The sequence below is a fragment of the Ovis canadensis genome, chromosome 7 (genome assembly GCF_042477335.2).
Source record: "Ovis canadensis isolate MfBH-ARS-UI-01 breed Bighorn chromosome 7, ARS-UI_OviCan_v2, whole genome shotgun sequence".
NCBI classification, from domain to species: domain Eukaryota; kingdom Metazoa; phylum Chordata; class Mammalia; order Artiodactyla; family Bovidae; genus Ovis; species Ovis canadensis.
Window position 1 is genome coordinate 84,436,970 of NC_091251.1, and position 12,434 is coordinate 84,449,403.

The window sequence follows — 12,434 nt, forward strand, 5'->3', positions numbered from 1 at the left end:
AAAGACTAGAGATCTCCTTAAGAAAATCAGAGATACCCAGGAAACATTTCATGCAAAGATGGGCTCAATAAAGGACAGATATGGTATGGATCTAACAGAAGCAGAAGATATTAAGAAGAGGTGGCAAGAATACACAGAAGAACTACACAAAAATGTCTTCACAACCAAGATAATCACAATGGTGTGATCACTCACCTAGAGCCTGACATCCTGGAATGTGAAGTCAGATGGGCCTTAGAAAGCATCACTATGAACAAAGCTAGTGGAGGTGATAGAATTCCAGTTGAGCTATTTCAAATCCTGGAAGATGACACTGTGAAAGTGCTGCACTCAATATGCCAGCAAGTTTGGAAAACTCAGCAGTGGCCACAAGACTGGAAAGGGTCTGTTTTCATTCCAATCCCAAAGAAAGGCAATGCCAAAGAATGCTCAAACTATCACACAATTGCACTCATCTCACATGCTAGTAAAGTAATGCTCAAAATTCTCCAAGCCAGGCTTCAGCAATACATGAACCATGAACTTCCAGATGTTCAAGCTGGTTTTAGAAAAGGCAGAGGAACCAGAGATCAAATTGCCAAAATTGGCTGGATCATTGAAACAGCAAGAGAGTTCCAGAAAAACATCTATTCCTGCTTTATTGACTATGCCAAAGCCTTTGACTGTGTGGATCACAATAAACTGTGGAAAATTCTGAGAGAGATGGGAATACCTGACCACCTGACCTGCCTCTTGAGAAACCTCTATGCAGGTCAGGAAGCAACAGTTAGAACTGGACATGGAAAACAGACTGGTTCCAAATAGGAAAAGGAGTACATCAAGACTGTATATTGTCACCCTGCTTATTTAACTTCTATGCAGAGTACATCATGAGAAACGCTGGACTGGAAGAAGCACAACCTGGAATCAAGACTGCCGGGAGAAATATCAATAACCTCAGATATGCAGATGACACCACTCTTATGGCAGAAAGTGAAGAGGAACTAAAACGCCTCTTGATGAAAGTGAAAGAGGAGAGTGAAAAAGTTGGCATAAAGCTCAACATTCAGGAAACTAACATCATGGCATCTGGTCTCATCACTTCATGGGAAATAGATGGGGAAACAATGGAAACAGTGTCAGACTTTATTTTTGGGGGCTCCAAAATCACTGGAGATGGTGATTGCAGCCATGAAATTAAAAGACGCTTACTCCTTGGAAGGAAAGTTATGACCAACCTAGATAGCATATTCAAAAGCCGAGACATTACTTTGTCAGCAAAGGTCCATCTAGTCAAGGTTATGGTTTTTCCTGTGGTCATGTATGGATGTGAGCATTGGACTGTGAAGAAAGCTGATCGCTGAAGAATTGATGCTTTTGAATTGTGGTGTTAGAAAACTCTTGAGAGTCCCTTGGACTGCAAGGAGATCCAACCAGTCCTTCCTAAAGGAGATCAGTCCTGAGTGTTCATTGGAAGGACTGATGCTGAATCTGAAAGTCCAATACTTTTGGCCACCTCATGTGACGAGTTGACTCATTTGAAAAGACCCTGATGCTGGGAGGGATTGAGGGCTGGAGGAGAAGGGGACGACAGAGGATGAGATGGCTGGATGGCATCACTGACTCGATGGACATGAGTTTGGGTAAACTCCGGGTGTCGGTGATGGACACAGAGGTCTGGTGTGCTGGGATTCATGGGATCGCAAAGAGTCGGACACAACTGGTCTACTGAACTGAACCGAACTGAATATTCCATTGTGTATATGTACCACAACTTCTTTATCCGTTCATCTGTTGATGGACATCTCGGTTGCTTCTGTGTTCTAGCTATTGTAAATAGTGCTGCAGTGAACAATAGGATATGTGTGTCTTTTTCAAGTTTGATCCCCTCAGGGTATATGCCTAGGAGTGGGATTGCTGGGTCATATGGTGGTTTTATTCCTAGATGCTAAGAAATCTCCATAGTGTCTTCCATAGAGGCTGTTTCAATTTACATTCCCACAACTGTGCAAGAGCATTCCCTTTTCTCCACACCCTCTCCAGCATATTGCTTGTAGACTTTTTGAAGATGGCCATCTGACCTGTGTGAGGTGATATCTCACTGTAGTTTTGATTTGCATTTCTCTAATAATGAGTGATGTTGAGAATGTTTCCATGTGTTTGTTGGCCATCTGTATGTCTTTGGAGAAATGTCTGTTTAGGTCTTTTCCCCACTTTTTGATTGTTGTTGTTTTTTGTTGTTTTTTGGTTTGTTTGTTTTTCTAGCATTGAGTTGTTGGAGAAGGCAATGGCACCCCACTCCAGTACTCTTGCCTGGAAAATCCCATGGATGGAGGAGCCTGGTAGGCTGCAGTCCTTGGGGTCGCGAAGAGTTGGACACGACTGAGTGACTTCACTTTCCCTTTTCACTTTCATGCGTTGGAGAAGGAAATGGCAACCCACTCCAGTGTTCTTGCTTGGAGAATCCCAGGGACAGGGGAGCCTGGTGGGCTGCCATCTATGGGGTCCCACAGAGTCAGACACGACTGAAGCGACTTAGCAGCAGCAGGAGCAGCATTGAGTTGTATGAGCTGCTTGTATATTTTGGAAATTAATCCTTTGTCAGTTGTTTCATTTGGTATTATTTTCTCCCATTGTGAGGGTTATCTTTTCACCTTGCTTATAGTTTCCTTTGCTGTGCAAAAGCTTTTAAGTTTAATCAGGTCCAAGTTGTTTACTTATGTTTTTATGTCCATTATTCTAGGAGGTGGGTCATAGAGGATCTTGCTTTGATTTATGTCATTGAGTGTTCTGCCTATGTTTTCCCCTAAGAGTATTATAGTTTCCTGTCTTACCTGTAGGTCTTTAATCCATCTTGAGTTTATCTTTGTATATGGTGTTAGGAAGTATTCTAATTTCATTCTTTTACATGTAATTGTCCAGTTTTCCCAGCACCATTTATTAAAGAGGCTGTCTTTGCCCCATTGTATATTCTTGCCTCCTCTGTCAAATATAAGGTACCCATAGGTGCATGGGTTTATTCCTGGGCTTTCTATCTTATTCCATTGGTCTATATTTTTGTTTTTGTGCCAGTACCATACTGTCTTGATGACTGTAGCTTTGTAGTATAATCTGAAGTCCGGAAGGTTGATTCTTCCAGCTCCATTCTTCTTTCAAGACTGCTTTAGCTATTCGGGATCTTTGGTGTTTCCATTTGTATTGTGAGTTTTTTTTTTATAGTTCTGTGTAAATTGTGATTCGTAATTTGTAAGGATCTCATTGAATCTGTAGATTGCGTTTGGTAGTATAATCATTTTCAGTATATTGATTCTTCCTACCCAGGAGCATGGAACATCTCACCATCTCTTTATGTCGTCTTTGATTTCTTTCATTAGTGTCTTATAATTTTCTGTGTACAGTTCTTTTGTCTCCTTAGGTAAGTTTATTCCTAGATATTTAATTCTTTTTGTTGCAGTAGTGAATAGGATTGATTCCTTAATTTCTCTTTCTGGTTTTTCATTGTTAGTATATAGAAATGCAAGTGATTTCTGTGTATTTATTTTGTATCCTTCAACTTTGCTATATTCACTGATAAGCTCTAGTAATTTTCTGATACTATCTTTAGGGTTTTCTATGTAGAGTATCATGTCATCTGCAAACAAAGAGAGCTTCTTTTCAATCTGGATTCCATTTATTTCTTTTTCTTCTTCGATTGCTGTAGCTAGGACTTTCAGAACTATGTTGAATAATAGTGGGGAAAGTGAGCACCCTTGTCTTGTTTCTGATCTTCGGAGGAAAGCTTTCAGTTTTTCACCTTTGAGAATAATGTTTGCTATTGGCTTATCATATATGGCCTTTACTATGTTGAGGTAGGTCCCGTCTATGCCCATTTTTTGAAGAGTTTTAATCATAAATGGGTGCTGAATTTTGTCAAAGGCTTTTCCTGCATCTATTGAGATGATCATATGGTTTTTATCTTTCAATTTGTTAATACGGTGTATCACATTGATTGATTTGTGTATATTGAAGAATCCTTGCATTCCTGGAATAAACCCAATTTGATCATGGTGTATGAGCTTTTTGATGTATTGCTGAATTCTGTTTGCTAAAATTTTGTAGAGGATTTTTGTAGCCTTGTTCATCAGTGATATTGGCTTGTAGTTTTCTTTTTTTGTGTTGTCTTTGTCTGGTTTTGGTATCAGAGTGATGGTGACCTTGTAGAATGAGTTTGGAAGTGTTCCTTCCTCTGCAATTTTTTGAAAGAGTTTTAGAAGGATAGGCATTAGCTCTTCTTGAAATGTTTGATAGAATTCTCCTGTGAAGCCATCTGGTCCTGGGCTTTTGTTTTTTGGGAGAATTTTGATCACAGCTTCAATTTCAGTGCTTGTAATTGGGTTGTTCATAATTTCTATTTCTTCCTGGTTCAGTCTTGGAAGTTTGAACTTTTCTGAGGATCTGTCCATTTCTTCCAGGTTATCCATTTTATTTCCATGTAGTTGCTCATAATAGTCTGTTATAATCCTCTGTAATTCTGCATTGCCTGTTGTAACCTCTCCTTTTTCATTTCTAGTTTTGTAGATTTGATTCTTCTCTCTTTTCTTCTGTAAGAGTCTGGCCAAAGGTTAGTCAATTTTGTTTATGTTCTCAAAGAACCAGCTTTTAGTTTTATTAATCTTTACTATTTTATCTTTCATTTCTTTTTCATTTATTTCTGCTTGGATCTTTATGATTTCTTTCCTTCTACTAATTTTGGCTATTTTTTGTTGTTGTTTTAGGTATAAAGTTAGGTTGTCTATTTGATGTTTTTCTTGTTTCTTGAGGTAGGATTGTATCACTATAAAGTTCCTTTTTAGAACTGCTTTTGCTGCATCCCATAGGTTTTGAGTTGTCCTATTTTCATTGTCATTTGTTTCTAGAAATTTTTTGATTTCCCTTTTGACTTCTTCAGTGACCTGTTGGTTATTTAGAAATGTATTGCTTAATCTCCATGTGTTTGTGTTTCTTACAGTTTTTTTTCTTGTAATTGATATCTAGTTTCATAGCATTGTGGTCAGAGAATATGCTTGATTTCAACTTTCTTAAATTTACTGAGGTTTGATTTGTGACCCAAGATGTGGTCTATCCTGGAGAATGTTCCATGTGCACTTGAGAAGAAGGTATATTCTTCTGCATTTGGATGGAATGTCCTGAAGATATCAATGAGATCTATTTCATGTAATGTATTATTTAAAACTTGTGTTTCCTTATTAATTTTCTGTTTTGATGATATGTCCATTGGTGTGAGTGGGATGTTAAAGTCTCCTACTATTATTGTGTTACTGTCAATTTCTCCTTTTATGTCTGTTAGTGTTTGTCTTATGTACTGAGGTGCTCTTATGTTGGGTGCACAGATATTTATAATTGTTATGTCTTCCTCTTGGATTGATCCCTTGATCATTATATATTGTCCTTCCTTATCTCTTGTAATCTTCTTTATTTTAAGGTCTATTTTGTCTAATATGAGGATCACTACTCCAGCTTTCTTTTGCTTCCCATATGCATGGAATATATTTTTCTATCCTCTCACTTTCAGTCTATATGTTTCTTTAGGTCTGAAGTGGGTTTCTTGTAGACAGCATATATGGGGGTCTTGGTTTTGTATCCATTCAGCCAGTCTATGTCTTTTGGTTGGGGCATTTAATCCATTTACATTTAAAGCAATTATTGATATATATGTTCCTATTGCCATTTTCTTAATTGTTTGGGGTTGATTTTGTAGATCTTTTTCCTTTTGTTGTATTTCTTGACTATATAAGTCCCTTCAACATTTGTTGTAAAGCTGGTTGGGGGTACTGAATTCTCTTAACTTTTGCTTGTCTGAAAAGCTTTTGATTTCTCCATCAATTTTGAATGAGATCCTTGCTGGATACAGTAATCTTGTTGTAGATTTTTCCCTTTCAGTACTTTAAATATATCCTGCCATTCCCTTCTGGCCTACAGAGTTTCTGCTGAAAGATCAACTGTCAAATGTATGGGGTTTCCCTTATATGTTACTTGTTGCTTCTCCCTTGCTGCTTTTAATATTTTTTCTTTGGGTTTAGACTGTGTCTTGGCATGTTTCTCCTTGGGTTTATCCTATATGGGACTCTTTGAGCCTCTCAGACTTGATTGACTATTTCCTTTTCCATGTTGAGGAAAATTTCAACTATAATCTCTTTGAAAATTTTCTCATACCCTTTCCTTTTCTCTTCTTCTTCTGGGACCCCTATAATTCGAATATTGGTGCATTTGATATTGTTCAGAGGTCTCTGAGACTATCCTCAGTTCTTTTCATTCTTTTTACTTTGTTCTGCTCTTCAGAACTTATTTACACCATTTTATCTTCCAGCTCACTGATTCATTCTTCTGCTTCAGGTATTCTCCTATTGATTATTCCTTCCAGAATATTTTTAATTTCAATAATGGTGTTGTTTGTATGTTTATCCTTTAATTATTCTAGGTCTTTGTTAATTGATTCCTGCATTTTCTTCATTTTGTTTTCAAGGTTTTTGATTATCTTTACTGTAATTATTCTGAATTCTTTTTCAGGTAGTTTGCCTATTTCCTCTTCATTTATTTGGACTTGTGTGTTTCTAATTTGTTCCTTCATTTGTGTAGTATTTCTCTGCCTTTTCATTATATATATATTTTAACTTATTGTGTTTGAGGTCTCCTTTTTCCAGGCTTCAAGGTTGAATTCTTTCTTCCTCTTGGTTTCTGCCCTCCTAAGGTTGGTCTAGTGGTTTGTGTAAGCTTCATATAGGGTGAGATTTGTGCTGAGTTTTTGTTGTTGTTGTTCTTGTTTGTTTTTCCTCTGATGGGTAAGGCTGAGTGAGTTGGTAAATCTGTCTGCTGATGATTGGGTTTGTATTTTTGTTTTGTTTGTTGTTTAGATGAGGCATCCTGCACAGTGTGCTACTGGTGGTTGTGTGATGCCAGGTCTTGCATTCAAGTGGTTTCCTTACTGTGAGTTCTCAATATTTGATACTCCCTACGGTTGGCAGCCCACTCCAGTATTCTTGCCTGGAAAATCCCATGGATGGAGGAGCCTGGTAGGCTGCAGTCCATGGGGTTGCTAAGAGTCAGACGTGACTGAGCATCTTCACTTTCACTTTTCACTTTCTTGCACTGGAGAAGGAAATGGCAACCCATTCCAGTGTTCTTGCCTGGAGAATCCCAGGGACGGGGAAGCCTGGTAGGCTGCCGTCTATGGGGTCACACAGAGTCGGACACGAGTGAAGCGACTTAGTAGCAGCAGCAGGGTTAGTTCTCTGGTAGTCTAGGGTCTTAGAGTCCGTGCTCCCACTCCAAAGGATCAGGGCTTAATCTCTGGTCAGGAATGAAGATTCCAAAAGTGGTTTGTTATGGCATTAAGTGAGATGAAAACAAATAGCCGAAAATGAGAAACCAAAGATGAACCCCAGACAAATGGCAATTACAAAATCAAGCAAATACTAATTAAAATAATGGAATATACACAAATACATATACACCCATCAGCAAAATCAAAACAGTCCAACTAAAAGTACAGTAGATTGACCTGGTAAACAAAGTAAATAAAAAATTATATTTACCAGTTGAACAAAATTAACTAAAGCACAAACCAGAAAACAAAACTAAAGCAAGGTGCCAAGTGGGGAGTAAAGCAATGAAAACAAACCTAACAAATATGTTTAGAGGAAAGGAAAGAAAGAAAAGAAAGAATAGATATGCAAGGTTAAATAGAGGTAGATGAAGAACATTTATATACATTAAAGATTTAACTGCAAGGGGAAAAGAACAGGAAAGGCAAACAAAGGAATAAATGTAGAAAAATATAATTTTTTTTAAAAAATTAAAATTATAAAAAAGAGAAAAGCAATAAAAGGAAGAAGAAAGAAAAAAAGAAAAAAGGAAAGCTTCACAAAACTGGTAAAGCCCAACATAGAGGCAGAGGTTTATAACAATAAAAAGTGTAACTGAATATACACATATACATATATACCCATAAGCAAAATCAAAACAGTCCAGTAAAAATAAAGTATAACAGATTGGCGAACAAAGGAAACCAAAAATTATATCTACCAGTAAGAACAAAACTACCTAAAGCACAAACTGGAAAACAAAACTAAAGCAAGGTACCAATTGGGGAATGAAGCAATGAAAATAAAACTAACAAATATGTTGAGAGGAAGGAAAAGAAAGAAAGAATAGATATGCAATTTAAATAGAGGTAGATATAGACGATTTATATATATTAAAGATTAACTGCAAGGGGAAAAAACAGTAGGAAAAGCAAAAAAAGAGGAATGAATGTAGAAAAAATAATAATAGGTTTAAAAATTAAAATTAAAAAAAGAAAAAAGAAAGAAAGGAAAACTCCGCAGAACTGCAATAGCCCAACATAGAGGCAGAGGTTTATAACAGCAATAAGAAATGTGACTGAGGAAAAATAAAAAGCTCAAAAGCTTAATTAAATTTCATAGTGCGAATAAAATCGTCAACTGCAACAGAGGTGGAAAAAAAAAAAAGGAAAAATAAATCCAAAAGCATCTACAGAACAAGTCAAAACATAAGCATAATAAATGTTTTTCTTAAGTCACTGCTGTTAGAGTCCTTCCCTTGCTGGGAGTCACAGTCTACCTCACCTCCCTGTGATGCCCTCCAACACTGTGCTCATCTCTGGACCTGTTGTGGGGGCAGCTCAGATTCTAATTTGGTCCTACTCCTGTGTTTCTTGCCTCCAATGCCCACAGGTCTCTGATCTAGTGCATTTTCTTTTGTAGGAGCTCTTGATGTGCTTTTATATATTCTATAGACACAGGGTCTGCCTAGTTGATCGTGTGGATTTAATCTGCAGCTTGTACAGCTGGTGGGAAGTTTTTGAGTCGTCTTCCTTAGTCACACTGTCCCTGGGTTTCAGTTGTGATTTTATTTCCACCTCTGCATTTGGGTCGTCCACTGGGGATTGCTCCTGAGGCTGCCCTGGAGGATTTGGGTTTGCCCCTGTGAGGGCTAGGTGTGGAAGTGATGTAGCTGCTTGGGTCGCAGGGGTTCTGGCAGCACCAGGAGGGGAGTTGGCAGCTAGGGCAGCAGGAAATATAGTGCTTTAGAAGGGTATGGCAACCAGTATTGGCCAATACACTCCAGTATTCTTGCCTGGAGAACCCCTCTGACTGAGAAGCCTGGCAGGCCACAGTCTACAGGGTTGCAGAGTTGGACAAGACTGAAGTAACCCTGCACACATAGACACAAGATTCCTTTTTCCTATGGCAGCTCTGCCTTCGAGGGAGTTGAGCGTGAAGATGGCACAGTGCAAAGTGTGCAGGGTCACAGACTGCTTCATCCCAGGAGTTATGGCCCTATCAGAGTCTTTTTTCAAGCCTCTTGTAGCTGGCGGTCAGAAGGCCTCTTTGGCCAGTCTTTCTCCATAGCTCCGCTGTTCAGGCACTTAGAGGGCTCCCTTGCGTGGGGTCCTTCTCTGTTGTTTGGTGCGTCAGGCACATAGAGGGGCCCCCTGACTGGGGTCCTACTCTGTAGTTCAGCGTGTCAGGCATTTGATGGGCCTGCCTCTCTATTGTTCAGCTGCCAATGCTGGCCTGTGGGGAGAGAGAGGCTATGGTGATGGCTCCACGCCCTACGTGTGACTCAGCAGTATCGCCATGCTTCCATGGCTGCCTGGCTTTCTTCCACAGGGATTTCCCACCAAGTTTCCTCCCTCACATCCCCTCTATCAGCCTCTCCACAGTCAACAGCAGCCCTCACCCTGGGATTGCTCCACAATCCCTAAATTCGAGCTCCAGCTGCTGCCCCTTCCAGGGTACCGGCATCCCTGTCCGGGGTAAGTATGGCTGTGGCAAGGACTGTCTGATTCTCATTCTGTTTAGGCTGCCACAGATCAGCTGTTTGACTCTCAGCCTTAAATGTTTCTCCTTTGACTCAGACAGTTGCCCCGATGTGGAGATCGGACCTGTGCTTCAGTTCCCCCACTTGCTGAGGGCAGGTCCAGTCCTACCAACACTCTTGTTTTTCTCCCTAGTTCCTTCCTCCTACCGAGTTTTGCGTGGTTCTGTATATTCTGTTCTGCTGGTCAGGTACTCCTGTCTGCTCTCAGCTGGTGTTGTGCGTGCACTTCTGTGTCTGAAGGTGTATTTCTGATGTATCCGTGGACAGTCCATGTCCGCCTACTCCTCCACCATCTTGTTCTCTTCCAATGCTGCTTTTTAAAGGGAGGAATGAAATCAAAATGGTGTGATGGAAAATAGGACTGTCAGGTTGATGGCTACTTGAGGATGGTAGAGGTGTTTAAGTGATTAGAGTTTTAGATTTACTTCAGACTTTCCTTTTTTAAAAAATGAGATTCCTCACAATCTTCAGAGCAGTGACAAGAAAGTTTATTCCTGAGAAATTATAACTTTACTCTTTAATTATTTCTATTATCATTACTCAGTTATTTCTGATTTCCCTGCCTTAGCATTTTGTTAAGTAAAATTTCAGTTTCCTCTTATGTTATATCTAGTACTTGTGAGTCAGATGGCTGCAATTGGCTAGCCCCCCTTTTTTTTTTAACCTTTTCAACAGCTGTGGAATGAAATGTACAAACATCCATCGACCATGTGACATGCAGAGGCCTCTTTGTTCATATCTTTGCATGCTCTGTCTTCTCCTTGAGCCACTGCTTCTGAACCAACAGATGGGGCTCTCCAGTGGAATGTGAGAGGTATATTTAACTTTGAGGAAGTTTTCAATATGAACTATGTGACCGAACTTCACAGTCATCTGATTTCCAATTTAGTAATTACTGGAATAATTAGATGAGTTACTCTGCAGATGGCAATGAAGTTTCTTGACATATGTGCCCTTGTCATCTATCGCAGATGATACATGTAATGCTTGTTCTTCATCATAGCATTTGTATATATGGAATGCAAGATGACTGTAGACTTTCCTGCCAAATTCCCTTATTTTGTTTAGACTCAAACTCAGCGGCATCAAACTCTCTGGCTTTGACCAATAGAATTGTTGGCTTGCTGTGTTCGGTGTTACACGTTGATGTTAGAGCTCTGCTGATACAATTCCCATACTCTACAGTATTCAGACTTTATTTTTAATTCTAAATTCTGAATAATAAAATTATACAATCTTTAAACATGAAGAAAATCACTTCCAAGCCAAATCTCAGAAAACTCATTTTTCTCATGTTTCTTCCCAGTCTTTACTAGAAGACTGGAATTGAAACATCTTTTTGAGATGAAATTCATATTCCTTAAAATTCACACCTCGTAAAGTGTACTATTCGCTGGGTTTTAGTATATTCACAAAATTGTACAAGCATCAGCACCATCTCATTTCAGAATAGTTTCATTACCTCAAAAGACAAAACCCATACCCATTTGCAGTCACTCCTCATTTCTCCCTATTCCTCCCACTATCCTGCTAGCTTCTGGAAATAATTCATATACCTTCTGTCACCTTGGATTTGTCCATTAGACATTTAATATAAGTGGAATCAATTACACAATTCTGTGGCCTTTTGTCAGATATTTTTCACTTAGTATAGTTTTTTTTTTTTTAAGTTTCATCCATACTGTAGCATGTATCAGTACTTCATTTTTTGGTGGAATAATATTCCATTGTATGGATATGCCACATTTTATTTATCAGTGCCTGGACACTTGGTCTATTTCCACTTTTTTGGCTATTATGAATAATGCTATGCACACTCATTCACAGGTTTTTTTGTGAATGTGTGTATTTTCAATTCCACTGGATATATACCTAGAAAAGTGGAATTGCTAGGTTATATTTGTCATTTTAAACAATTTTTAGAGAGGTTTGTTTGTCTGCAACTCTGGTTAAGCAATTCTTACAAGTCTGAGGTCACTGCTAACTTCTCAGTCATTTCCATGATACTCTACTCATATAGAAAGTATTGGGTTGGCCAAAAATTTTGATCAAGTTTTTCATAAGATGTAACAAATAAACCTGAACACATTTTTTGGCCAACCAGATACATACACTAAACTATAGTTTAATGTAGCATTTGGCTCCCAGTCTCTCATGCACCTCTTCAGACTTCCAATTAAGTACCCATAAATATGCTTACTCCTTGGAAGAAAAGTTATGACCAACCTAGATAGCATATTCAAAAGCAGGGACATTACTTTGCCGACTAAGGTCCGTCTAGTCAAGGCTATGGTTTTTTCTGTGGTCATGTATGGATGTGAGAGTTGGACTGTGAAGAAGGCTGAGCGCTGAAGAATTGATGCTTTTGAACTGTGGTGTTGGAGGAGACTCTTGAGAGTCCCTTGGACTGCAAGGAGATCCAACCAGTCCATTCTGAAGGAGATCAGCCCTGGGATTTCTTTGGAGGGAGTGATGCTGAAGCTGAAACTCCAGTACTTTGGCCACCTCATGCGAAGAGTTGACTCATAGGAAAAGACTCTGATGCTGGGAGGGATTGGGGGCAGGAGGAGAAA